This window comes from Melanerpes formicivorus, unplaced genomic scaffold (assembly GCF_026170545.1).
Source record: "Melanerpes formicivorus ecotype bairdi unplaced genomic scaffold, bMelFor1.0.p_v2 SCAF_88, whole genome shotgun sequence".
NCBI lineage: Eukaryota > Metazoa > Chordata > Aves > Piciformes > Picidae > Melanerpes > Melanerpes formicivorus.
Window position 1 is genome coordinate 527,581 of NW_027142440.1, and position 26,856 is coordinate 554,436.

The 26,856-nt window shown below is 61.0% G+C and overlaps 1 protein-coding gene across 3 annotated transcripts in view; it reads left to right on the forward strand.

The window, feature by feature from the left end:
* Positions 1-26,856, forward strand: part of CAMKK1 (calcium/calmodulin dependent protein kinase kinase 1) — a 120,406-nt gene that overhangs the window by 10,327 nt on the left and 83,223 nt on the right. The window contains exon 1 of one of the 3 annotated variants that reach the window (XM_068165349.1): positions 25,461-25,906. The exons of 1 other annotated variant lie outside the window; for it this stretch is intronic. The gene's annotated coding sequence lies outside the window, so the exon portion shown is untranslated. Of the gene's footprint in view, positions 1-25,460; positions 25,907-26,856 lie in introns of those variants that run through there. One more of the 3 variants, XM_068165352.1, reaches the window with a different exon arrangement.

Sequence of the window (26,856 nt, forward strand, 5' to 3'; positions counted from 1 at the left end):
AAAAGGGCAGTGCCAGATTATGCCTCAGTTGTGGGAATTGGTTCTGCTGTGGTACATCCTCACAGCCACCAAGTGAGTGGCTGGGCAGAACCAGCCTGCCCTTCCCCATGCTCTCCACACATCTCCCTGCTTGCCTCACTGCTTCCTTGTTAAATACTGTGGCCAGAGCACCAGGGCAGGATCATCCTTGAGCTCAGCCCTGCTGAGGCCACATCTCAAATCCTGGGGTCAGTTCTGGGCCCTCAATCCCTGAAGGACACTGAGGAGCTGGAGCAGGGTCAGAGGAAGGCAGCAAAGCTGGGGAAGGGTCTGGAGAGCAGGGCTGGGGAGGAGCAGCTGAGGGAGCTGGGGGTGTTGAGCCTGGAGCAGAGGAGGCTGAGGGAGACCTCCTTGCTCTCTGCAGCTCCCTGAGAGGAGGCTGCAGCCAGGTGGGGGTTGGGATCTGCTCCCTTGTAGTAAGTGACAGGATGAGAGGAAATGGCCTCCACGTGGGACATGAGGAAAAGTTTCTTCCCCTTAAGGTTGTTCAGGCCTGGCCCAGGCTGCCCAGGGCAGTGGTGGAGGCCCCAGCCCTGGAGGGGTTTCAGAGCTGAGGGCCATGGCAGTCCTGGGCTGATGGCTGGACTCAGCCTTGGGTCTCTTCCAACCAAGCTGATTCTGTGACTCCAAGAGCACAAACCTGGCAGCAGGGCCTGATGTCTGCTGTCCACAGCACCAGGCCCAGGTGATCACTGCCTGCAACAGCACAGCAATGGCAAACAAGGCTCCAGCTGAGCCAGGGAAGCACAGATGCAAGGCCCAGGGGCTGTTGCTGTCTCTGCTTTGACTCCAGTGTGGTACTGCTCTGCCTCGCTTCAGTGCCTGCCCTGGGCAAGCCCTCTCCCTCCCCTCACTCCCAGAGAGACCTCTGGCCCTCGCTGCTCCCGGGGGCTGCTGCCCTGACTGGCTGCTGGCAGGGCCACGATGCCAGGGTGTTTCTGAGCTGGAGAACAGCACTTGGATTCATGGAGAGTCTGCTGTGGTTACTGCAAAGTGTTCAGAGTCTCATTCCACTGAGATGTTGTGGAAGAAAGGAAACCTTCCAGAGTCAGCAATATTCCACTCTTTAGGGATGAGCAAAAGTTTCCTTGGCCTGAAGCACCCTCTGCTGTGAAATCCATTCCAGTCTCTAAGACAATCAGTCTCCTTTCTTTCCTCTCCCCTCCCATGCCACAGCTTTTATTAGCTAGAAATGTGCTGACACTTCACCATCAGGCTGGTTTCTGGCACATGAGGAGCTCCACTGAGTCTTCACAAGCTGTCAGTGTAGCTGTGTGCAAGAGAGGAGGAAGATGGCTCAGAGCTGATCACCTCCTGGGGATTTTGCTCCTCCTTGCTGCTTCTTTCCTGCAAGAGTGTTTGAGAGCTCTGTCCATGTGTCTCTGTTCCCCTCTGAAGGAAGGGTGTAGGAGTGGGGAGCCAATGCAGAAAGATTCTTTTGGGGCTGTCCAGCTGGAGAAGAGAAGGCTCCAGGGAGAACTCAGAGCAGCTTCCCAGTACCTGAAGGGCTCCAGGAGAGCTGGGGAGGGAATTTGAACAAGGGCTGGGAGTGCCAGGATGAGGAACAATGGCTTTGAGCTGGGAGAGAGGAGATGGAGACTGGAGATGAGGAAGAGATTCTTGGCAGTGAGGCTGGGGAGAGCCTGGCACAGGCTGCCCAGGGAGGCTGTGGCTGCCTCCTGCCTGGAGGTGTTGAAGGCCAGGCTGGATGAGGCCCTGAGCAGCCTGTGCTGGTGGGAGGTGTCCCTGCCCATGGCAGGGTGCTGGAGTAGATGTCTTTGTGTTCCCCTCCAACCTAAGGCATGCTGTGATTCTCTGATTCAGCTCAACACATGACAGTGGAGATCAGCTGAGCAGCTCCTGGAGGCAGGCAGGAAGCCAAGAGCTAGAGCACAGATTGCTGAGCAGGAGGGGGCATGGAGGAACCTGCCCCAGTAGGACTCTGAAGATGCTCTGGCATCTCTGCTGAGTCTGAGGAGCCACAGCAGCACTCATGTGGGAACCTGAACTGCAAAAGCTGGAGCCTTAAAGGCCCAGAACTTCTTCAAAAAGGGCAAGAAGGAGGAACCAGGGAACTCCAGGCCAGGCAGTCTCACCTCTGTGCCTGGAAAGATCATGGAGCAGATCCTCCTGGAGGCACTACTGGCTCAGAAGAATAGTGAAGAGGTGATTGGGAACAGTCAGCATGGCTTTGCCAAGGGCAAATCCTGCCTGACCAACCTGGTGGCCTTCTATGAGCAGGTGACGAAATTAATAGATGAGGGGCGAGCAACTGACGTCGTTTACCTGGACCTGAGCACAGCCTTCGACACTGTCCCACACCACATCCTGGTCTCCAGGCTGGTGACACATGGGTGTGATGGGTGACCACTAGATGGATAAGGAACTGGCTTGATGGCCGCACCCAGAGAGTGGCTGTCAATGGCTCCATGGCCCAGTGGAGGCCAGGGACAAGCAGAGTCCCTCAGGGATCAGTCCTGGGACCAGGCTTGTTCAACATCTTTGTGGGTGCCATGGACAGTGGCACTGAGTGCACCCTCAGCAAGTTTGCTGATGACACCAAGCTGTGTGGTGCAGCAGACAGCTGGAGGGAAGGGATCCATCCAGAGGGACCTGGACAGGCTGGAGAGGTGGGCACAAGCCAACCTCATGAAGTTCAATAAGAGCAAGTGCAGGGTCCTGCAGCTGGGTCGAGGCAATCCCAGGCACAAATACTGGCTGGGCAGTGACTGGCTGGAAAGCAGCCCTGAGGAGAGAGACTTGGGGGTGCTGGTGGACAAAAAGCTCACCAGGAGCTCTCAGTGTGCACTTGCAGCCCGCAAAGCCAATCAGATCCTGGGCTGCAGCAGGAGAAGTGTGGCCAGCAGGGCAAGGGAGGTGATTCTCCCCCTCTGCTCAGCTCTGCTGAGACCCCACCTGGAGTCCTGCCTCCAGTTCTGGAGCCCCTATTGCAAGAGGGATGTGGAGGTGCTGGAACGTGTCCAGAGAAGGGCCACAAGGATGATCAGAGGGCTGGAGCACCTCTCCTATGAGGACAGACTGAAGGAGTTGGGGCTGTTCAGTCTGCAGAAGAGAAGGCTCCGAGGAGACCTAATTGTCACCTTCCAGTATCTGAAGGGGGCTACAGGAAGGCTGGGGAAGGACTTCTCAGGATATCAGGTAGTGATAGGACTAGGGGGAATGGAATGAAGCTGGAGGTGGGGAGATTGAGGCTGGATGTGAGGAGGAAGTTCTTCCCCATGAGAGTGGTGAAACCCTGGAATGGGTTGTCCAGGGAGGTGGTCGAGGCCCCGTCCCTGGGGGTGTTTAAGAGCAGGCTGGATGAGGCTCTGGCCAGGCTGAGCTAGTGTGGGGTGTCCCTGCCCATGGCAGGGGGGTTGGAACTAGATGATCCTTGTGGTCCCTTCCAACCCTGAATGAAACTATGAAACTATGAAACTATGTGCCAGGGAAAGGAGTGAAACACCTCAGTCATGGTGAAGACCTACATGGTCTTGGGAATCCACATCCCCCCTGCTTGCCCCTGTGCAAAGCTGGGTCTGGAACCCAGCAGAGCTGCTGCAGTGAGACAGCTGCTGGCCAGTGTGACACAAGCACAATCCCAGAAGCCAAGGAGGCTGCTGCTTGCTGGGTCACTGACTCAGAGCTGGGTGCTCAGCTGCCTTTTCCCTGGGCTGTGGCTGACCAAGTGCTGTTCTTCCCCCCAGCCCCATTCCCTATACCAAAGCTGTCACAGGCTCTGCTCCTTGTAGGATCACAGACTGGGTTGGGCTGGAAGGGACCTCGAAGCTCATCCATTTCAACCCCTGCCATGGGCAGGGTCACCTCCCACCAGCACAGGTCTCATCCAGCCTGGCCTGGAACACCTCCAGGCAGGAGGCAGCCACAGCCTCCCTGGGCAGCCTGTGCCAGAGTCTCCCCAGCCTCACTGCAAACAATCTCTCCCTCATCTTCAGTCTCCACCTCCCAGCTCAAAGCCATTCCCTTCATCCTGTGTGGCTGGTTGAAAATTCCCCCCCCAGCTACCTTATCCTGTCTCTCCCAGCCCTTGTCTAAAGCCCCTCTCCAGTTCTCAGGTGCTGGAAGGCTCCTGCAAGGTCTCCCCAGAGCCTTCTCTCCAGGCTGAACAGAGAAGAGCAGGGATGCCCAAAGTGGGCTCTGGGTCCCTTCGCTCTAGACTCTGCCAGCTGTAGTAAGAACACCTCCTGGGGTGGATGCTGGACCCCCTGCAGGGGGGTGTTGGTGGAAGGATGCTCCTCACCTTAGAGCCACGTGCCCTGCAGCTGCCTCTTCATCCATGAACCTGGAAGCTGTTGGCCTTGTCTCACCCCTGGCAGATGCTGGGGACCAGCTGCTCCTTCCCCTGGTGCCCAGCAGGTCCTGCCCCCAACAGGACACCCAGGCCCTGTTCCCCCAGCCCTGCTGTGCTGCTGAGGGTGGGCAGAGCCTCCCTGCTGGCCCTTCTCTAGCTTCTCCACCCCCTCCCAGGGAGCATGGGAACTGTGAACACTCAGGCATATCATAAGAATGATGCAATTAAAATCCTTAATGTTATTTTGCTGGCTGAGGGCTGGTTCTTTCATTCCTCTCTGGCTCCAAGGGTGGTGGAAGCTCATTGGACTCTGGGCCAGCCTTGCCCGGGCAGCCGCAGGGGGAAGGGGACTGCAAATGAGCCCGGCCAGGAAACTGCACATTTAAGTCCAGCTCCTGGTAGGGTCAGCAGAGCACCCCAGGGACAAATCAGGAAGATTTTTGCTGTAATGTGTTCATTTAGCTGCAGCCATCTTCGAGGGAAGGAAAAAAGGCAGCTTGGGAGGGAGGGAAGCAGATGGAAGGGTTGGTGTCCCTCCTGCAGTGCCTGTGTACAGCTGCAGGGCTCTCCCAGGCAGCAGCAGCACAGAATGGCTCAGGGTGGAAGGGACCTCAGAGACCATCTCCTCCAACTTCCCTGCCATCAGCAGGGACACCTCCCACCAGCACAGGCTGCCCAAGGCCTCATCCAGCCTGGCCCTGAACACCTCCAGGCAGGAGGCAGCCACAGCCTCCCTGGGCAGCCTGTCCAGAGTCTCCCCACCTCCTGCTGAAGAACTTCTCAGCTCCAGTCTGGCCCTGCTCTGCCTCAGCTTCAAACTATTCCTCTTGGATTCCAAGAAGAAGCCACTGAAGGATTTTTGGTGTTGGGAGGCTTCAGTGGAGGCTGAGAGTCCATAGCCCAGGTGCTGCTGTGGGGCTGTGTAGCAGCTTGGGCACAGCCAGCCAGGCCCTGCTGTTCGCCTGGCAATGGGGCTGGCACCCGCCACCACCTGTGCACTGCTTGGGCTGGCCTGGGACAGCTTTCCCTCTGAGGCAGCTTCCTTCTCCCCAGGTGGGTGGGATGGGGCTCCCCACTCCCATGGGTGCTGACCAGTTTCCCAGGTGTGCTGGAACATCTCTGATGGGGAGAGACTGAGAGAAATGAGGGCTCTTCAGTCTGGCAAAGAGCAGCCTGAGGGGGACCTCTTCCATGCTGCTCACTACTTCCAGGGTGGGTGCCAGGAGAATGGGGCCAGGCTTTGTTCAGTGGTGCCCAGGGACAGGACACAAATGAACCCAGGAGGTTCCATGTTGTTGAGAAAGTTGTTTGGTGTGAGGGTGCTGGAGGCCTGGAGCAGGCTGCCCAGAGAGGTTGTGGAGTGTCCTGTGGAGAGATTCCAAACCCACCTGCATGTGTTCCTGTGTGACCTTCTCTAGGTGAACCTCCCTGAGCAGGGGGCTGGGACTCCAGGGGTCCCTTCCAAGCCCTGCCATTCTGTCCTCTCCAGGGGTCCCTTCCAACCCCTGCCATTCTGTCATCTCCAGGGGTCCCTTCCAAGCCTTCCCCTTGTGTGTGTTGGGACCTTTCAGCAGGGGGACAATATCGTTGTCCCAGCTGTGGGCATGAGTGAGGGAAGTGGTCTGTAAAGCAGAGTCTGGGAGCACATCTGGAGGAGCCCCTGGCTCCAAGCCAGCACTGCTCTCCAGACCTCTTTGGCCCTGGGTGCCTGCACAGCTGCTAGAGTGTACAGCAGAGCTCCCCTGCTCCTTAGGGGCACCTGGAGGACTGCCTGAGTTCGTCCTTAGCAATCTGGGTGTCTGCTTCAGGCTGGGATCAGGAAATGCTGCTGGTGCTGGGAGATGCAGCAGAGCAGCTTGTTTAGTGTTTCCCAGGCCCTCAGCCCCTCAGTGCTCTCCCTTTGGCTCTGGCTGTCTCCCCAGGGAAGCAGAGCTGGGCAGGAGTGAGGCCTGACCCTGCATTCCTCCCCAGGGCTGCGGAGCTGCCTGCTCAGGCTGCCTGGGGACGGATGTCACAAGAGCTGTGCACCCATGGAGGGGAGCTGGGCAGCTCCTGATCCCTCCTTGCCTGAGCCTTTCAGAGCTCTCAGTGTCACAGCCACAGAATGGGCTGGGCTGGGAGGGACCTTAAAGCTCATCCAGCTCCAGCCCCCTGCCACAGGCAGGGACACTGCCCCCCAGCACAGGCTGCTGCAGGCCTCATCCAGCCTGGCCCTGAACTCCTCCAGGCAGGAGGCAGCCACAGCCTCCCTGGGTGGAGTTTTCCTTGCTGCTGCTCCCAGTGGACTTGTTTGTGCTGGTGCCAGCTGGGGAGCTGACTGTGAAGGGACCCAGCACCCACTCAGCCTACTCAGCCTGCTTTGATCCCAGGCTCCTGGAGCCCAGCTTGCCCTTGTGTGTGCCTTGAAGTGTGCAGCACCGTGGGGGCTGAGCTCCATAGCTTGGCAACAGCACCAATTAATGCTGGGAGGTTGTAATAACCTGAGTGCCCTGGGCTCTGTGCCTGGATGGCAGGAAGGGAAGGCTAATTGCAGTGTGAGCCCAGAGCAGGCTGGCCTGCAGCAAAGGTCATGAAGGCTCTCAGCAGCCCTGGGTCAGCCCAAGCCAAATCACAGCTGCAACTGCAGCAGCCTCTGAACTTTCTCCTTCAGTTAAATTCCCACCTAGTGGTTCCCTGGCAGTGTAACCCCTGGGGTATCAGGCTGACCCTGGCTGCTGTCATCCCAGGTAACAGGGTCTGGGCTGGGATTGCCCAGGGAGCTGGTGGAGGCCCCAGCCTTGGAGATGTTCAGGGTCAGGCTTGATGGGTGCCTGAGCAGCCTGCTCTGGTTGGGATGTCCCTGCTGACTGCTGGGGCTGCTCTGGATGACCTTTGAGAGTCCCCTCCAGCACAGTGCATGTTGTGGTTCTATGGGGCTGGAGGGGAGAAGGCTGAAAGGGATCTGATCAATGTTTGTAAATATCTGAGGGGTGGGGGTCAGGAGGAAGGGGCCAGGCTCTGTTTGTTGGTGCCCAGGGACAGGACAGGGACCAACAGGGACAGGCTGGAACCCAGGAGGTTCCACCTCAGCATGAGGAGAAACTTCTTTGGTGTGAGGCTGCTGAAGGCCTGGAGCAGGCTGCCCAGAGAGGCTGAGGAGGCTCCTCTGGAGACTTTCCAAGCCCACCTGGCTGTGTTCCTGGGTGCCCCTGCCCTGGGTGCCCCTGCCCTGGCAGGGGGTTGGACTCATCTGGAGGTCCCTTCCCTCCCCACCATTCTGTGACTGCAGAAGCAAATCCAAGACAGTTTGCTCCCTTGTCCTCCCTTCTTGCTCTGTAACTCTGCAGTCTTTGGCTGGCCCTGTGTTGGGGTCTGCCATGGGACAGGGAATATGTGTGGGGTTGGTGCTCTCAGCTCCCATGTGAGGTGGGTGTTGGGGGTGCTGAGCTTCCTTGTGTGGCTGGCAGGTACAAGTGGTGCTTTCTGTGCAGTGCTTCTGCAGAGCTCCACTCCCTCTGGTGCTGTGGAGGCTGAACAAGTGAGCAGCTTCAGAGTGGTGCTGGACAAGCTGAGATGTTCTCTCAGGGCCCCCTGAGTGACTGCTAGAAGCTGGGAGGTGCTGGCAGGACAAACCTTAACCTGCTCTTGGTTATTGTTACTCTTCACCAGCAGTTCTCCAAGCACCCCTCCTGGGTCCTCTTGGAGTCAGCAGCTGGGGCAGGGTGGATGCATTGCCCAGCATGGCTTCTCCTCTAAGCCATCTGCCTTGCTTGCTGGGAGCTTGGGCCTACATCTCCAGCCCAGTGCTGATTCAGGGAGGAAAAGCAGTCCCAAGTCCAGGGTGCACAGGAGTGCAGCCTTCAGTCCTCTCCTGCAGCTTCTCAAGATGCAGTCTTTGGCTGGCCCTGTGCTGGGGTCTGCCATGGGACAGGGAATATGCTCCCATGTGAGGTGGGTGCTGGAGGTGCTCTGGAGCCACGCTGAGACTATGTGGAGCTCATATGGAGAGTAAACACAGAACCACAGAGGCCCCACAGGACCCTGGGAAGGCAGTCAGCACCCAGCACCCTCCTGAGGTCATCCAGGACAACCAGCAACCCAGCACCAGCATGGCCCCAAGGGCCATGGCCACAGCTTTGTTCAACACCTCCAGGGCTGGGGACTCCACCACCTGCCTGGGAAAACATGGAACAGACATCCAGGGAAGAAACTCCTTCATGGCCCAGCTGGATGCAGCTGCCCAGGGTGCAGAGCTGATGCTGCTCCCTGCAAGACTTCAGCAGCCTCTGGCAGCCCCTGGGCAAGCACAGGGAGAGGAGATGCTGTGTGCTGAGGTTGGGGTGCAGGGATGGTGTCAGGGAGATGCTGTGCTGGGGTTGGGGTGCAGGGATGGTGTCAGGGAGATGCTGTGTGCTGGGGTTGGGGTGCAGGGATGGTGTCAGGGAGATGCTGTGTGCTGGGGATGGGGTGCAGGGATGGTGTCAGGGAGATGCTGAGGTTGGGGTGCAGGGATGGTGTCAGGGAGATGCTGTGTGCTGAGGTTGGGGTGCAGGGATGGTGTCAGGGAGATGCTGTGTGCTGAGGTTGGGGTGCAGGGATGGTGTCAGGGAGATGCTGAGGTTGGGGTGCAGGGATGGTGTCAGGGAGATGCTGTGTGCTGGGGTTGGGGTGCAGGGATGGTGTCAGGGAGATGCTGGGGTTGGGATGCAGGGATGGTGTCAGGGAGATGCTGAGGTTGGGGTGCAGGGATGGTGTCAGGGAGATGCTGGGGTTGGGGTGCAGGGATGGTGTCAGGGAGATGCTGTGCTGGGGTTGGGGTGCAGGGATGGTGTCAGGGAGATGCTGTGCTGGGGTTGGGGTGCAGGGATGGTGTCAGGGAGATGCTGTGCAGGGGTTGGGGTGCAGGGATGGTGTCAGGGAGATGCTGTGCTGGGGTTGGGGTGCAGGGATGGTGTCAGGGAGATGCTATGCTGGGGTTGGGGTGCAGGGATGGTGTCAGGGAGATGCTGTGCTGGGGTTGGGGTGCAGGGATGGTGTCAGGGAGATGCTGGGGTTGGGGTGCAGGGATGGTGTCAGGGAGATGCTGTGCTGGGGTTGGGGTGCAGGGATGGTGTCAGGGAGATGCTGTGTGCTGGGGTTGGAGTGCAGGGATGGTGTCAGGGAGATGCTGTGCTGAGGTTGGGGTGCAGGGATGGTGTCAGGGAGATGCTGTGTGCTGGGGTTGGGGTGCAGGGATGGTGTCAGGGAGATGCTGATGTTGGGGTGCAGGGATGGTGTCAGGGAGATGCTGTGTGCTGGGGTTGGGGTGCAGGGATGGTGTCAGGGAGATGCTGTGTGCTGGGGCTGGGGTGCAGGGATGGTGTCAGGGAGATGCTGGGGTTGGGGTGCAGGGATGGTGTCAGGGAGATGCTGTGTGCTGGGGTTGGGGTGCAGGGATGGTGTCAGGGAGATGCTGGGGTTGGGGTGCAGGGATGGTGTCAGGGAGATGCTGGGGTTGGGGTGCAGGGATGGTGTCAGGGAGATGCTGAGGTTGGGGTGCAGGGCTGGTGTCAGGGAGATGCTGTGTGCTGAGGTTGGGGTGCAGGGATGGTGTCAGGGAGATGCTGGGGTTGGGGTGCAGGGATGGTGTCAGGGAGATGCTGTGTGCTGAGGTTGGGGTGCAGGGATGGTGTCAGGGAGATGCTGGGGTTGGGGTGCAGGGATGGTGTCAGGGAGATGCTGTGTGCTGGGGCTGGGGTGCAGGGATGGTGTCAGGGAGATGCTGGGGTTGGGGTGCAGGGATGGTGTCAGGGAGATGCTGTGTGCTGAGGTTGGGGTGCAGGGATGGTGTCAGGGAGATGCTGTGCTGGGGTTGGGGTGCAGGGATGGTGTCAGGGAGATGCTGTGCTGGGGTTGGGGTGCAGGGATGGTGTCAGGGAGATGCTGTGCTGGGGTTGGGGTGCAGGGATGGTGTCAGGGAGATGCTGAGGTTGGGGTGCAGGGATGGTGTCAGGGAGATGCTGTGCTGGGGTTGGGGTGCAGGGATGGTGTCAGGGAGATGCTGTGTGCTGGGGTTGGGGTGCAGGGATGGTGTCAGGGAGATGCTGAGGTTGGGGTGCAGGGATGGTGTCAGGGAGATGCTGTGCTGGGGTTGGGGTGCAGGGATGGTGTCAGGGAGATGCTGTGTGCTGAGGTTGAGGTGCAGGGATGGTGCCAGGGAGATGCTGGGGTTGGGGTGCAGGGATGGTGTCAGGGAGATGCTATGCTGGGGTTGGGGTGCAGGGATGGTGTCAGGGAGATGCTGTGTGCTGGGGTTGGGGTGCAGGGATGGTGTCAGGGAGATGCTGAGGTTGGGGTGCAGGGATGGTGTCAGGGAGATGCTGTGCTGGGGTTGGGGTGCAGGGATGGTGTCAGGGAGATGCTGTGTGCTGAGGTTGAGGTGCAGGGATGGTGCCAGGGAGATGCTGGGGTTGGGGTGCAGGGATGGTGTCAGGGAGATGCTATGCTGGGGTTGGGGTGCAGGGCTGGTGTCAGGGAGATGCTGTGCTGGGGTTGGGGTGCAGGGATGGTGTCAGGGAGATGCTGAGGTTGGGGTGCAGGGATGGTGTCAGGGAGATGCTGTGTGCTGAGGTTGGGGTGCAGGGATGGTGTCAGGGAGATGCTGGGGTTGGGGTGCAGGGATGGTGTCAGGGAGATGCTGGGGTTGGGGTGCAGGGCTGGTGTCAGGGAGATGCTGTGTGCTGAGGTTGGGGTGCAGGGATGGTGCCAGGGAGATGCTGTGTGCTGAGGTTGGGGTGCAGGGATGGTGTCAGGGAGATGCTGTGCTGGGGTTGGGGTGCAGGGATGGTGTCAGGGAGATGCTGTGTGCTGAGGTTGGGGTGCAGGGATGGTGTCAGGGAGATGCTGTGTGCTGAGGTTGGGGTGCAGGGATGGTGTCAGGGAGATGCTGTGCTGGGGTTGGGGTGCAGGGATGGTGTCAGGGAGATGCTGTGTGCTGAGGTTGGGGTGCAGGGATGGTGTCAGGGAGATGCTGGGGTTGGGGTGCAGGGATGGTGTCAGGGAGATGCTGGGGTTGGGGTGCAGGGCTGGTGTCAGGGAGATGCTGTGTGCTGAGGTTGGGGTGCAGGGATGGTGCCAGGGAGATGCTATGCTGGGGTTGGGGTGCAGGGATGGTGTCAGGGAGATGCTATGCTGGGGTTGGGGTGCAGGGATGGTGTCAGGGAGATGCTGTGTGCTGGGGTTGGGGTGCAGGGCTGGTGTCAGGGAGATGCTGTGTGCTGGGGTTGGGGTGCAGGGATGGTGTCAGGGAGATGCTGAGGTTGGGGTGCAGGGATGGTGTCAGGGAGATGCTGTGCTGGGGTTGGGGTGCAGGGATGGTGTCAGGGAGATGCTGAGGTTGGGGTGCAGGGATGGTGTCAGGGAGATGCTGAGGTTGGGGTGCAGGGATGGTGCCAGGGAGATGCTATGCTGGGGTTGGGGTGCAGGGATGGTGTCAGGGAGATGCTATGCTGGGGTTGGGGTGCAGGGATGGTGTCAGGGAGATGCTGTGTGCTGGGGTTGGGGTGCAGGGATGGTGTCAGGGAGATGCTGAGGTTGGGGTGCAGGGATGGTGTCAGGGAGATGCTGTGCTGGGGTTGGGGTGCAGGGATGGTGTCAGGGAGATGCTGAGGTTGGGGTGCAGGGATGGTGTCAGGGAGATGCTGTGTGCTGAGGTTGGGGTGCAGGGATGGTGTCAGGGAGATGCTGGGGTTGGGGTGCAGGGATGGTGTCAGGGAGATGCTGTGTGCTGAGGTTGGGGTGCAGGGATGGTGTCAGGGAGATGCTGGGGTTGGGGTGCAGGGCTGGTGTCAGGGAGATGCTGTGTGCTGAGGTTGGGGTGCAGGGATGGTGCCAGGGAGATGCTGTGCTGGGGTTGGGGTGCAGGGATGGTGTCAGGGAGATGCTGTGGTTGGGGTGCAGGGATGGTGTCAGGGAGATGCTGGGGTTGGGGTGCAGGGATGGTGTCAGGGAGATGCTGAGGTTGGGGTGCAGGGATGGTGTCAGGGAGATGCTGTGTGCTGGGGTTGGGGTGCAGGGATGGTGTCAGGGAGATGCTGTGTGCTGGGGTTGGGGTGCAGGGATGGTGTCAGGGAGATGCTGAGGTTGGGGTGCAGGGATGGTGTCAGGGAGATGCTGTGTGCTGGGGTTGGGGTGCAGGGATGGTATCAGGGAGATGCTGTGTGCTGGGGTTGGGGTGCAGGGATGGTGTCAGGGAGATGCTGTGTGCTGAGGTTGGGGTGCAGGGATGGTGTCAGGGAGATGCTGGGGTTGGGGTGCAGGGATGGTGTCAGGGAGATGCTGTGTGCTGGGGTTGGGGTGCAGGGATGGTGTCAGGGAGATACTGGGGTTGGGGTGCAGGGATGGTGTCAGGGAGATGCTGTGTGCTGGGGTTGGGGTGCAGGGATGGTGTCAGGGAGATGCTGTGTGCTGGGGTTGGGGTGCAGGGATGGTGTCAGGGAGATGCTGTGCTGGGGTTGGGGTGCAGGGATGGTGTCAGGGAGATGCTGTGCTGGGGTTGGGGTGCAGGGATGGTGTCAGGGAGATGCTGTGCTGGGGTTGGGGTGCAGGGATGGTGTCAGGGAGATGCTGTGTGCTGGGGTTGGGGTGCAGGGATGGTGTCAGGGAGATGCTGAGGTTGGGGTGCAGGGATGGTGTCAGGGAGATGCTGTGTGCTGGGGTTGGGGTGCAGGGATGGTGTCAGGGAGATGCTGTGTGCTGGGGTTGGGGTGCAGGGATGGTGTCAGGGAGATACTGGGGTTGGGGTGCAGGGATGGTGTCAGGGAGATGCTGTGTGCTGGGGTTGGGGTGCAGGGATGGTGTCAGGGAGATGCTGTGCTGGGGTTGGGGTGCAGGGATGGTGTCAGGGAGATGCTGGGGTTGGGGTGCAGGGATGGTGTCAGGGAGATGCTGAGGTTGGGGTGCAGGGATGGTGTCAGGGAGATGCTGTGCTGAGGTTGGGGTGCAGGGATGGTGTCAGGGAGATGCTGGGGTTGGGGTGCAGGGATGGTGTCAGGGAGATGCTGAGGTTGGGGTGCAGGGATGGTGTCAGGGAGATGCTGGGGTTGGGGTGCAGGGATGGTGTCAGGGAGATGCTGAGGTTGGGGTGCAGGGATGGTGTCAGGGAGATGCTGTGTGCTGAGGTTGGGGTGCAGGGATGGTGTCAGGGAGATGCTGTGTGCTGAGGTTGGGGTGCAGGGATGGTGTCAGGGAGATGCTGTGCTGGGGTTGGGGTGCAGGGATGGTGTCAGGGAGATGCTGGGGTTGGGGTGCAGGGATGGTGTCAGGGAGATGCTGGGGTTGGGGTTGGGGTGCAGGGATGGTGTCAGGGAGATGCTGAGGTTGGGGTGCAGGGATGGTGTCAGGGAGATGCTGGGGTTGGGGTGCAGGGATGGTGTCAGGGAGATGCTGAGGTTGGGGTGCAGGGATGGTGTCAGGGAGATGCTGTGTGCTGAGGTTGGGGTGCAGGGATGGTGTCAGGGAGATGCTGTGTGCTGAGGTTGGGGTGCAGGGATGGTGTCAGGGAGATGCTGTGTGCTGAGGTTGGGGTGCAGGGATGGTGTCAGGGAGATGCTGTGCTGGGGTTGGGGTGCAGGGATGGTGTCAGGGAGATGCTGGGGTTGGGGTGCAGGGATGGTGTCAGGGAGATGCTGGGGTTGGGGTGCAGGGATGGTGTCAGGGAGATGCTGTGTGCTGAGGTTGGGGTGCAGGGATGGTGTCAGGGAGATGCTGGGGTTGGGGTGCAGGGATGGTGTCAGGGAGATGCTGGGGTTGGGGTGCAGGGATGGTGTCAGGGAGATGCTGAGGTTGGGGTGCAGGGATGGTGTCAGGGAGATGCTGTGTGCTGAGGTTGGGGTGCAGGGATGGTGTCAGGGAGATGCTGGGGTTGGGGTGCAGGGATGGTGTCAGGGAGATGCTGTGTGCTGAGGTTGGGGTGCAGGGATGGTGTCAGGGAGATGCTGAGGTTGGGGTGCAGGGATGGTGTCAGGGAGATGCTGGGGTTGGGGTGCAGGGATGGTGTCAGGGAGATGCTGGGGTTGGGGTTGGGGTGCAGGGATGGTGTCAGGGAGATGCTGAGGTTGGGGTGCAGGGATGGTGTCAGGGAGATGCTGGGGTTGGGGTGCAGGGATGGTGTCAGGGAGATGCTGAGGTTGGGGTGCAGGGATGGTGTCAGGGAGATGCTGTGTGCTGAGGTTGGGGTGCAGGGATGGTGTCAGGGAGATGCTGTGTGCTGAGGTTGGGGTGCAGGGATGGTGTCAGGGAGATGCTGTGTGCTGAGGTTGGGGTGCAGGGATGGTGTCAGGGAGATGCTGTGTGCTGAGGTTGGGGTGCAGGGATGGTGTCAGGGAGATGCTGGGGTTGGGATGCAGGGATGGTGTCAGGGAGATGCTGAGGTTGGGGTGCAGGGATGGTGTCAGGGAGATGCTGGGGTTGGGGTGCAGGGATGGTGTCAGGGAGATGCTGTGCTGGGGTTGGGGTGCAGGGATGGTGTCAGGGAGATGCTGTGCTGGGGTTGGGGTGCAGGGATGGTGTCAGGGAGATGCTGTGCAGGGGTTGGGGTGCAGGGATGGTGTCAGGGAGATGCTGTGCTGGGGTTGGGGTGCAGGGATGGTGTCAGGGAGATGCTATGCTGGGGTTGGGGTGCAGGGATGGTGTCAGGGAGATGCTGTGCTGGGGTTGGGGTGCAGGGATGGTGTCAGGGAGATGCTGGGGTTGGGGTGCAGGGATGGTGTCAGGGAGATGCTGTGCTGGGGTTGGGGTGCAGGGATGGTGTCAGGGAGATGCTGTGTGCTGGGGTTGGAGTGCAGGGATGGTGTCAGGGAGATGCTGTGCTGAGGTTGGGGTGCAGGGATGGTGTCAGGGAGATGCTGTGTGCTGGGGTTGGGGTGCAGGGATGGTGTCAGGGAGATGCTGATGTTGGGGTGCAGGGATGGTGTCAGGGAGATGCTGTGTGCTGGGGTTGGGGTGCAGGGATGGTGTCAGGGAGATGCTGTGTGCTGGGGCTGGGGTGCAGGGATGGTGTCAGGGAGATGCTGGGGTTGGGGTGCAGGGATGGTGTCAGGGAGATGCTGTGTGCTGGGGTTGGGGTGCAGGGATGGTGTCAGGGAGATGCTGGGGTTGGGGTGCAGGGATGGTGTCAGGGAGATGCTGGGGTTGGGGTGCAGGGATGGTGTCAGGGAGATGCTGGGGTTGGGGTGCAGGGATGGTGTCAGGGAGATGCTGTGCTGGGGTTGGGGTGCAGGGATGGTGTCAGGGAGATGCTGTGCTGGGGTTGGGGTGCAGGGATGGTGTCAGGGAGATGCTGTGCTGGGGTTGGGGTGCAGGGATGGTGTCAGGGAGATGCTGAGGTTGGGGTGCAGGGATGGTGTCAGGGAGATGCTGTGCTGGGGTTGGGGTGCAGGGATGGTGTCAGGGAGATGCTGTGTGCTGGGGTTGGGGTGCAGGGATGGTGTCAGGGAGATGCTGAGGTTGGGGTGCAGGGATGGTGTCAGGGATATGCTGTGCTGGGGTTGGGGTGCAGGGATGGTGTCAGGGAGATGCTGTGTGCTGAGGTTGAGGTGCAGGGATGGTGCCAGGGAGATGCTGGGGTTGGGGTGCAGGGATGGTGTCAGGGAGATGCTATGCTGGGGTTGGGGTGCAGGGATGGTGTCAGGGAGATGCTGTGTGCTGGGGTTGGGGTGCAGGGATGGTGTCAGGGAGATGCTGAGGTTGGGGTGCAGGGATGGTGTCAGGGAGATGCTGTGCTGGGGTTGGGGTGCAGGGATGGTGTCAGGGAGATGCTGTGTGCTGAGGTTGAGGTGCAGGGATGGTGCCAGGGAGATGCTGGGGTTGGGGTGCAGGGATGGTGTCAGGGAGATGCTATGCTGGGGTTGGGGTGCAGGGCTGGTGTCAGGGAGATGCTGTGCTGGGGTTGGGGTGCAGGGATGGTGTCAGGGAGATGCTGAGGTTGGGGTGCAGGGATGGTGTCAGGGAGATGCTGTGTGCTGAGGTTGGGGTGCAGGGATGGTGTCAGGGAGATGCTGGGGTTGGGGTGCAGGGCTGGTGTCAGGGAGATGCTGTGTGCTGAGGTTGGGGTGCAGGGATGGTGCCAGGGAGATGCTGTGTGCTGAGGTTGGGGTGCAGGGATGGTGTCAGGGAGATGCTGTGCTGGGGTTGGGGTGCAGGGATGGTGTCAGGGAGATGCTGTGTGCTGAGGTTGGGGTGCAGGGATGGTGTCAGGGAGATGCTGTGTGCTGAGGTTGGGGTGCAGGGATGGTGTCAGGGAGATGCTGTGCTGGGGTTGGGGTGCAGGGATGGTGTCAGGGAGATGCTGTGTGCTGAGGTTGGGGTGCAGGGATGGTGTCAGGGAGATGCTGGGGTTGGGGTGCAGGGATGGTGTCAGGGAGATGCTGGGGTTGGGGTGCAGGGCTGGTGTCAGGGAGATGCTGTGTGCTGAGGTTGGGGTGCAGGGATGGTGCCAGGGAGATGCTATGCTGGGGTTGGGGTGCAGGGATGGTGTCAGGGAGATGCTATGCTGGGGTTGGGGTGCAGGGATGGTGTCAGGGAGATGCTGTGTGCTGGGGTTGGGGTGCAGGGCTGGTGTCAGGGAGATGCTGTGCTGGGGTTGGGGTGCAGGGATGGTGTCAGGGAGATGCTGAGGTTGGGGTGCAGGGATGGTGTCAGGGAGATGCTGTGTGCTGAGGTTGGGGTGCAGGGATGGTGTCAGGGAGATGCTGGGGTTGGGGTGCAGGGATGGTGTCAGGGAGATGCTGTGTGCTGAGGTTGGGGTGCAGGGATGGTGTCAGGGAGATGCTGGGGTTGGGGTGCAGGGCTGGTGTCAGGGAGATGCTGTGTGCTGAGGTTGGGGTGCAGGGATGGTGCCAGGGAGATGCTGTGCTGGGGTTGGGGTGCAGGGATGGTGTCAGGGAGATGCTGTGTGCTGGGGTTGGGGTGCAGGGATGGTGTCAGGGAGATACTGGGGTTGGGGTGCAGGGATGGTGTCAGGGAGATGCTGTGTGCTGGGGTTGGGGTGCAGGGATGGTGTCAGGGAGATGCTGTGCTGGGGTTGGGGTGCAGGGATGGTGTCAGGGAGATGCTGTGTGCTGGGGTTGGGGTGCAGGGATGGTGTCAGGGAGATGCTGAGGTTGGGGTGCAGGGATGGTGTCAGGGAGATGCTGTGTGCTGGGGTTGGGGTGCAGGGATGGTGTCAGGGAGATGCTGTGTGCTGGGGTTGGGGTGCAGGGATGGTGTCAGGGAGATACTGGGGTTGGGGTGCAGGGATGGTGTCAGGGAGATGCTGTGTGCTGGGGTTGGGGTGCAGGGATGGTGTCAGGGAGATGCTGTGCTGGGGTTGGGGTGCAGGGATGGTGTCAGGGAGATGCTGGGGTTGGGGTGCAGGGATGGTGTCAGGGAGATGCTGAGGTTGGGGTGCAGGGATGGTGTCAGGGAGATGCTGTGCTGAGGTTGGGGTGCAGGGATGGTGTCAGGGAGATGCTGGGGTTGGGGTGCAGGGATGGTGTCAGGGAGATGCTGAGGTTGGGGTGCAGGGATGGTGTCAGGGAGATGCTGGGGTTGGGGTGCAGGGATGGTGTCAGGGAGATGCTGAGGTTGGGGTGCAGGGATGGTGTCAGGGAGATGCTGTGTGCTGAGGTTGGGGTGCAGGGATGGTGTCAGGGAGATGCTGTGTGCTGAGGTTGGGGTGCAGGGATGGTGTCAGGGAGATGCTGTGCTGGGGTTGGGGTGCAGGGATGGTGTCAGGGAGATGCTGGGGTTGGGGTGCAGGGATGGTGTCAGGGAGATGCTGGGGTTGGGGTTGGGGTGCAGGGATGGTGTCAGGGAGATGCTGAGGTTGGGGTGCAGGGATGGTGTCAGGGAGATGCTGGGGTTGGGGTGCAGGGATGGTGTCAGGGAGATGCTGAGGTTGGGGTGCAGGGATGGTGTCAGGGAGATGCTGTGTGCTGAGGTTGGGGTGCAGGGATGGTGTCAGGGAGATGCTGTGTGCTGAGGTTGGGGTGCAGGGATGGTGTCAGGGAGATGCTGTGTGCTGAGGTTGGGGTGCAGGGATGGTGTCAGGGAGATGCTGTGCTGGGGTTGGGGTGCAGGGATGGTGTCAGGGAGATGCTGGGGTTGGGGTGCAGGGATGGTGTCAGGGAGATGCTGGGGTTGGGGTGCAGGGATGGTGTCAGGGAGATGCTGTGTGCTGAGGTTGGGGTGCAGGGATGGTGTCAGGGAGATGCTGGGGTTGGGGTGCAGGGATGGTGTCAGGGAGATGCTGGGGTTGGGGTGCAGGGATGGTGTCAGGGAGATGCTGAGGTTGGGGTGCAGGGATGGTGTCAGGGAGATGCTGTGTGCTGAGGTTGGGGTGCAGGGATGGTGTCAGGGAGATGCTGGGGTTGGGGTGCAGGGATGGTGTCAGGGAGATGCTGTGTGCTGAGGTTGGGGTGCAGGGATGGTGTCAGGGAGATGCTGAGGTTGGGGTGCAGGGATGGTGTCAGGGAGATGCTGGGGTTGGGGTGCAGGGATGGTGTCAGGGAGATGCTGAGGTTGGGGTGCAGGGATGGTGTCAGGGAGATGCTGTGTGCTGAGGTTGGGGTGCAGGGATGGTGTCTGGGAGATGCTGTGTGCTGAGGTTGGGGTGCAGGGATGGTGTCAGGGAGATGCTGTGTGCTGAGGTTGGGGTGCAGGGATGGTGTCAGGGAGATGCTGAGGTTGGGGTGCAGGGATGGTGTCAGGGAGATGCTGTGCTGGGGTTGGGGTGCAGGGATGGTGTCAGGGAGATGCTGGGGTTGGGGTGCAGGGATGGTGTCAGGGAGATGCTGGGGTTGGGGTGCAGGGATGGTGTCAGGGAGATGCTGTGTGCTGAGGTTGGGGTGCAGGGATGGTGTCAGGGAGATGCTGTGCTGGGGTTGGGGTGCAGGGATGGTGTCAGGGAGATGCTGTGTGCTGAGGTTGGGGTGCAGGGATGGTGTCAGGGAGATGCTGAGGTTGGGGTGCAGGGATGGTGTCAGGGAGATGCTGTGCTGGGGTTGGGGTGCAGGGATGGTGTCAGGGAGATGCTGGGGTTGGGGTGCAGGGATGGTGTCAGGGAGATGCTGGGGTTGGGGTGCAGGGATGGTGTCAGGGAGATGCTGTGTGCTGAGGTTGGGGTGCAGGGATGGTGTCAGGGAGATGCTGTGCTGGGGTTGGGGTGCAGGGATGGTGTCAGGGAGATGCTGAGGTTGGGGTGCAGGGATGGTGTCAGGGAGATGCTGTGCTGGGGTTGGGGTGCAGGGATGGTGTCAGGGAGATGCTGTGTGCTGGGGTTGGGGTGCAGGGATGGTGTCAGGGAGATGCTGTGCTGGGGTTGGGGTGCAGGGATGGTGTCAGGGAGATGCTGAGGTTGGGGTGCAGGGATGGTGTCAGGGAGATGCTGTGCTGGGGTTGGGGTGCAGGGATGGTGTCAGGGAGATGCTGTGTGCTGAGGTTGGGGTGCAGGGATGGTGTCAGGGAGATGCTGGGGTTGGGATGCAGGGATGGTGTCAGGGAGATGCTGGGGTTGGGGTGCAGGGATGGTGTCAGGGAGATGCTGTGCTGGGGTTGGGGTGCAGGGATGGTGTCAGGGAGATGCTGGGGTTGGGGTGCAGGGATGGTGTCAGGGAGATGCTGGGGTTGGGGTGCAGGGATGGTGTCAGGGAGATGCTGGGGTTGGGGTGCAGGGATGGTGTCAGGGAGATGCTGTGTGCTGGGGTTGGGGTGCAGGGATGGTGTCAGAGCCAGGCAGGGGTCTGTGCAGGAGCTGCTGGGGGGTGTCTGTGTGGTGTGGGTTGGGCTCTGGCTGGCAGGGAGTGCAGTGTGGGCAATCAGCTCCTCAGAGGAGGTTTAATAACTGGGGAGAATAATTGTGCAGTACTTGAGGCCATTCCCCACTGGCTGCATGTGTCTAATTAGTGTAATGAAGCTGGGTGCTTGGGCTCTGCCTTTAATCACACAGATGGGCACAACATCCTGCACCACAGAAAAAGAGAGCTGAGTACAATGAACTCAGTCCAGGAGCAAGTGGAGAAGCTTTCAACTGCAGGAGTGAGAGCTGCTGCCCTGCTGAGCTCAGGCTGAGCCCTGAGTCAGTGTCCCTGCTGCTGGGCAGCCCTGGAGCCTCCCAGTCCTGGTGTGAGAGGTGGCTGGGGAGGTGGAGGCAGCTTGGGGCAGCAGTGCAGGCCCAGCAGTGCTGCCATGGCACTGGGCAAGCAGAATCACAGATGGCATTGACCTGGAAGGGACCCTCCAAGGCCACCCTGCCCAAGCCCCCTGTGGTCACAGGGACACCTCCAAGCTGATCAGGCTGCCCAGGGCCACATCAGGTCTGGCCTTGAATGTCTGCAGGGATGGAGCCTCCACCACCTCCCTGGGCAGCCTGCTCCAGTGTCTGCCCAGCCTCACTGCAGAGCTTCCTGCTGCTGTCCAACCTAACTCTGCCCTGCTCTGGTTTCAAACCACTGCCTCTTGTCCTGTCCCCACAGGCCCCTGGGAACAGCCCCTGCCCAGCCTGCCTGAGCTCTTCCTGCAGCCTTCTTTTCTCCAGGCTGACCCCAACTCTCCCAGCCTGCCCCCTGCAGCCCTCTGCTCATCGTTGTGGCCTGGTCTGGAGCCTCTCTCTCTGGAGAGCTTCCAACCCCCCCTGGGCATTGTGCTCCTGGGCAAGCTGCTGTGGGTGCCCTGCTTTGGCTGGGGGTTGGCCTGGATGCTCTCAAAGGTCTTTTCCAGCCTGGTTAATTCTGTGGTCTCCAGAGGTCCCTTCTGCCCCACACTCTGAAGCTGAGCAGAGCTGTGGCCCATGCAGGTGGCAGCTCAGGTCACAAGCCTGCCATGGCAGCCAAGCTCTGAGCTCCTGAGGTCTCCCTGCTGCTGCTCAGGAGCTCTGTGAGTGTGCTGGATCCCCTGCCAACAAAAGGGAAGGCTTCCATTTGCAGGCTCCCCCTGTGTGCCCCAGGAGGGATCTGTGAGCAGGTGCTGATGGGGGCTGGGTTTGCTTACTGCTGCAGGTTATTTGCCAGACAGTTTTTCTGACCAATCCTTTGGGCTGCAGACTGTTTGACAGCCTGGGGCCAGGCTGCTGGTGGAACCACTTGTGGCTGCTGCCTGCTCACTCATGGCACTGCCAGCAGGAGGCCTCTCCCTGGGTGGAAGATGCCCTCTGCTCACCGGAGAGGGGCAGCTCCTGAAGCAGGACCTTCATGGGGCAGGATGGGAAGTGGCATCTCCATGCCTGGCTGGGGGTTCATTTGTTGTGAAGCATGGTAGAGAATCAGAGAGTGGCTGGAGCTGGAAGGTGCCCTAAAGATCATCCAGCTCCCACCCCCTGCCATGGGCAGGGACACCTCCCACCAGCACAGGCTGCTCAAGGCCTCATCCAGCCTGGTCCTGAACACCTCCAGGGATGAGGCATCCACAGCCTCCCTGGGCAGCCCTCCCCACCCTCACAGTTAAGGAGTCACCATCACTGGAGGTGTTTAGGAAGAGCCTGGATGAGGCACTTGGTGCCATGGTTGAGTTGATCAGATGGTGCTGGGTGAGAGGTTCATAGTATCAGTCAGGTTTGGAAGGGACCACAAGGATCATCTAGTTCCAGCCCCCCTGCCATGGGCAGGGACACCCCACACTAGATCAGCCTGGCCAGAGCCTCAGCCAGCCTGGCCTTAAACACCTCCAGGGACAGGGCCCCAGCCACCTCCCTGCACAACCCATTCCAGGGCTTCACCACTCTCATGGGGAAGAACTTCCTCCTCCCCTCCAGCCTGAATCTCCCCACCTCCAGCTTCATTCCATTCCCCCTAGTCCTATCACTGCCTGAGATCCTGAGCAGTCCCTCCCCAGCCTTCCTGTAGCCCCCTTCAGATACTGGAAGGCCACAAAGGTTGGACTTGATGATCTCAAAGGTCTTTTCCAACCTGGTTTATGCTATGCTATGCTATGCTATGCTATGCCATGCTATGCTATGCTATGCTATGCTATGCTGTTCTTCCTTAAGTCCAGCCTAAATCTGCCCTGCTTTTGTGTGGCTGCAGCATCAGAACTGAACTTCCACCATCCTGGGCTCACTCGAGGTCCTGTGGCCTGGGCAGAGGCAGTGCCCAGAGAGGCTGTGGCTGTGCCCAGAGAGGCTGTGGCAGTGCCCAGGGAGGCTGTGGCTGTGCCCAGGGAGGCTGTGGCAGTGCCCAGGGAGGCTGTGGCTGTGCCCTCCGGCGGTGCTGCGAGGCTGGCCCGGTGCAGAGCAGCAGGCAGGTGGTTTGCTGTGTGTAGCTGGGCAGGACAGGGGCATCCTGCAGCCACCTGCACAGCTCTCCCTCCACTGGATCAGAGAATGGTGAGGTTGGAAGGGACCTCCAGGGATCACCCAGCCCAGCCCCTGCTCCAGCAGGGCACCCACAGCACAGTGCCCAGCAGCACAATGCCCGGGGGGGGTTGGAAGCTCTCCACACAAGGACACTCCACAACCTCTCTGGGCAGCCTGCTCCAGGCCTCCAGCACCCTCACACCAAACAACTTTCTCCTCCTCTTCACATCCAACCTCCTGGGCTCCAGGCTGTGCCCCTTGCTGCCCCTTGTGCTGTCCCTGAGCACTACTGAGCAGAGCCTGGCCCCAGCCTCTTGCCCCCCCTCAAAGGCTGCTGTGATTCTTTCCTCCCCATCTTTTGTCCCCCCTCCTTTGGAAACAGCAGTGCTGCCTGCCTGTCTCTGGGGAGCTGTCTCTGCCAACTGCTTGCCTGCTTTATCTGGTAGTCCAACAGCACTGCATTCCCATGCAGCCAAGCAATCTGCTGCAGGAGTTTCATCTAAACCCAGCCCTGGTGACTCACCTCCACGGCTGCCAGCAGCACCAAGGCAGGCAGCTGGGGGGTGAGGAGGGGACCCTTGCTGGCTTGCTTTTTGGGACTGTCTGTCTGCCTGGAATCTCTCTGACACCTCAGAGCTGAGGGATTTGCCAGGGCTCTGCCATCAGGGGTTTGTTGTGGGCATGGCTGCGGCACATGGGTGCTGCCATCGCTGCTCCTGGCACGGCTTGGTGGCCTGGGCAGAGCTGGGCACAGCCTCCTGGTGTGTTACCTGCTGCTGTGTGTGGGGCTGGAGAGGGAAGGTGGCAGTGAGCTGCAGCCTGTGGTGATCTGCTGCTGGCTGAAAGCCCCAGAGCCCTGCCTGGTGCAGGTGAGCAGTGCAGCACAGCCCAGGGGATGCTGCTGTGTGCCAGAGCACGGCTGAGAACCCAGCCCTGGAGGGCTTTGAAGGCACAGAGAGGTGGTGCTGAGGGCCAAGGTTTAGCAGCAGCCTTGGCAGAGTCAGAGAAGGCTTGGACTCCATGATCCTGAAGGGCTGTCCCAGCCAAAATGATTCTGTGGTCCTGCTGGGATGTGGTGAGCTGTGTGGGGGCCTTTGGGCCAGAAGAAGCCTGAGCCCAGCCAGGGGAGAGCTGGCCCTGTGCAGCCACAGCGAGGCCTCCCTGCCAGGCTGGGTGAGCAGGGCCTGTCCCTGGGCACAGCAGCAGGGAGGGCTGTCAGGCCAGCAGGGCGTCCCGAGGGCTGCTGTGGAACTGCTGCTCCAGGTCCTGTCCTTTGGGATCCCCACAGCTGTGAGAGAGCAGCACAGCTCCAGAGCAGCTCTGCCGTGGGCAGCCTGCCCCTGCCTGCTCGGGAGGCTCTGACTCCGCTCTGCTGGCGGTGAGGCTGCAGTGGAGTCAAACAAAATGAGTCTCTGGCTTGGGACTGGGGGCAGGGCCTTGGGGGGGTCAGGAGGTGACAAACTCCCCAGGAGCCAGCACTGGTCCCTGGCAGCCCACAGCCAGCCCTGTGCTGAGCTGCAGGCAGAGCAGGGAGAGCAGCAGCACAGGGAGGGGATTCTGCCCTCTGCTCTGCTCTGCTCTGCTCAGAGCCCACCTGAAGGCTGTGGCTCTCCCCTCCCTGGAGGTGTTCAGGGCCAGGCTGGATGAGGCCCTGAGCAACCTGTGCTGGTGGGAGGTGCCCCTGCCCATGGCAGAGGTTGGAACTGGCTGAGCTTTAAGGTCCCTTTGAGCCCATTCCATGGTCTGTGGTGGTGGTGATGGAGCTCCTGAGCCAGAGCCAGCCGGGAGCAGGAGCTGGGTTTGTGCTGCTGTCTGTGGTAGGGGCCCAGCCAGCTCCCTGCTGCAGCTTGCTCCTTTGAGCTCTTGTCTCTGGGGTGCAAAGGAGGTGCTGGCTGCTGAGCCCAGCACAGCACTCACCTGGGGAGTGCCAGATGCTGGGAAAGTGCTCAGCCTGCAGCCTCCCTTCTCCTCTCTGCCCTCCCTTTGGGACAGCCAGGGAGGGGAGGGAGCCCAGCAATGCCCTGCTCCTCGGGACCTTCAGGCCTGCTCCCAGCCCTCCTCTCTGATGCTCTTGGTTCAGCTCCTTGGCACTGCTGCTCCAACAGCTGTCTGGGGCCACAGCAGCCCTGTGGGCAGGGTGCAGGCAGTGGGCACTTGGCCAGCTGGTGCCAGGAGCCAGCAGAGCCTCCTGCGCTGGAGCAGAGGAGGCAGCGCAGGGCAGGACTCGCTTCCCCCCGGGGGCCCAGGGCTGTGCAAACCTTTCCAGCCCCACCCCAGCCTGCTGTCTCCATGAGCGAGAGGGAGGAGAGGAATTTCCTCCTGCCCTGCAGAAGAGTTTAGGAAGCAGTCCCACACTCCAGTGTTTGGTCTTGGCAGTAATGAAGAGCCGAGGATGGAGCAGGCAGGGAGTGAGGAATCAAACCTCAGAGCCTGAGGGAGCAGCAGAGCACAAGCTCCAGATTTGGAAAGGTGATTCCTTCCCCTCCCTAGGAAGCTCAGACTGCCCTGGGAGCCTGGATGCTCAGCTGGGGCCTGCCTCCTTTGAAACCTGCAGGGTGGCTGCTCCCAGAGCTTCCTTCAGCGCTGCTCAGGGCTGCAGTGCTTAGCAGAGCCTGACTCGGCTCCGGGCTGGGGGCAGAGGTCCAGCGGTTGCCCTGTGCAGATCTCTGCAGCTCTCTGCAGCCCCTCTTTGGCCTTGGCAGCCAAGTGTCCCTGGGGCAGCTGCTGTGCCCATCACACACAGTCAGGGATTCACAGAAGGGCTCTTAAAGACCATCAAGCCCCTGCCAGGGGCAGGGACCCCTCCCACCAGCCCAGGCTGCCCAAGGCCTCGTCCAGCCTGGCCCTGAACACCGCCAGGGAGGGCACAATCCACAGCCTCCCTGCTGCCAGCCTTTGAGAATCTTCCTGCTCCCTTCTGTGGTCTGGAGCCTGAGCTGCTGCTGGCTTGTGGTGCTGCTCAAGCAGAGCTGCCTGCCCCAGCCGCCCCCAGCCCCTGCCGGGCTGCGCCCCCAGCCCTCTGCCTGCTGCAGGTGGCCCCGGAGGGAATCCTGCCGGCAGTGTCTCCCTTCTCAGCCCCTGTGGGGAGATAAAGCCTTTAGTGAACTAAATGTGGCAGCACTTAATCCCTTGGGAGCAGTCACCTGGGCCCTGCACGGCCAGGGGAGGCTTTGCTGCTCCCACAGCAGCAGGACATTAAGTCACTTTGCCCTGGAAATGGAAGTGCCTCTCCAGGAGAGCCCGGGGGGCTGGGTACCAGCTGGGATGCTGAGGTGGGTTTGATGTGCACCTGGCTTTCAAACAGGCAGCTGGAAGCCCTCTTCAGCCCTGGGGGGGGGTGTCGGGGGTGTGTGTGGGGGGTGGCTGGGTGTGTGTGGGGTGTGGTGGGGGTGTGGGGGGTGTGGGGGTGTGGTGGGTGTGTGTGGGGTGTGGGGGTGTGGCTGGGTGTGTGTGGGGGGTGTGGAGTGGGGGTGTGGGGGTGTGGCTGGGTGTGTGTGGGGTGTGGTGGGTGTGTGGGGGGTGTGGGGGTGTGGTGGGTGTGTGTGGGGTGTGGTGGGTGTGTGGGGGGTGTGGGGGTGTGGTGGGTGTGTGTGGGGTGGGGGTGTGGCTGGGTGTGTGTGGGGGGTGGTGGGTGTGTGTGGGGTGTGGTGGGTGGGTGTGGGGTGTGGGGGTGTGTGTGGGGTGTGTGGAGTGGGGGTGTGGGGGTGTGGTGGGTGTGTGTGGGGTGTGTGTGGAGTGGGGTGTGGCTGGGTGTGTGTGTGGGGTGGGGGTGTGTCTGGGTGTGTGGGGGGTGTGGTGGGTGTGGGGGTGTGGGGGTGTGTGTGTGGGGGTGTGTAGGGGCTGTCCTGTGCCATGGCAGGGAGGGGCCTCGGTGTGGGAGCAGAGGCCACCCCGGAGCAGTGTGACCCAGGCAGTGTCCCTGGGGGGCAGCAGTGCTGAGCAGCTTCTGGCCACAGAGCCTGTGCTGGGGGGTCCTGCAGGGGGGCAGTTAGCCCCTCCCAGGCTGGCCAGCTCCCAGCTGAAGGGCTGAGGCTGGTTTAAGCCTTGCTAAGAGCCAGCTGACACTGACCCCTTCCAGCCCCACCTTGAGCTAACGCTGCAGGCTGCAGAACCTTCCGGCTGCTGTGAGACCTGCACCCTCCTGCCTGGGGGACATCCACACTGCCTCCTCAGCAGCTTTTTCACACACTTGGTTTCTAAAGCCTGAACTAGAAACTCCACC